Source organism: Aplysia californica, unplaced genomic scaffold (assembly GCF_000002075.1).
Source record: "Aplysia californica isolate F4 #8 unplaced genomic scaffold, AplCal3.0 scaffold00079, whole genome shotgun sequence".
NCBI lineage: Eukaryota > Metazoa > Mollusca > Gastropoda > Aplysiida > Aplysiidae > Aplysia > Aplysia californica.
The window spans coordinates 1,025,685-1,025,950 of record NW_004797349.1 but is presented as its reverse complement, the minus strand read 5'-3'; positions in this window follow the sequence as shown (position 1 = coordinate 1,025,950).

The following is a 266-nucleotide window of genomic DNA, read 5'->3' as shown; positions in this document are numbered from 1 at the left end:
AACAACAACAACAACAACAACAACAACAACAACAACAACAACAACAACAACAATAACAACAACAACAACAACAAAACAGAATTGATGCTTTCTTCTGGGTTATTGTTTTTCATTTATTGTTTAAAAAAAATTGATATAGCAAAAGTATTGTTTATAAACTTTTCACATGAAGACAATTATATTTTCTTGCTTCTTGAATTTACCGTTTTGTGTATCTGGTATTAGCTTCAGAATTATTCAAATCTTAATCCAACGTTCCTTTCAAC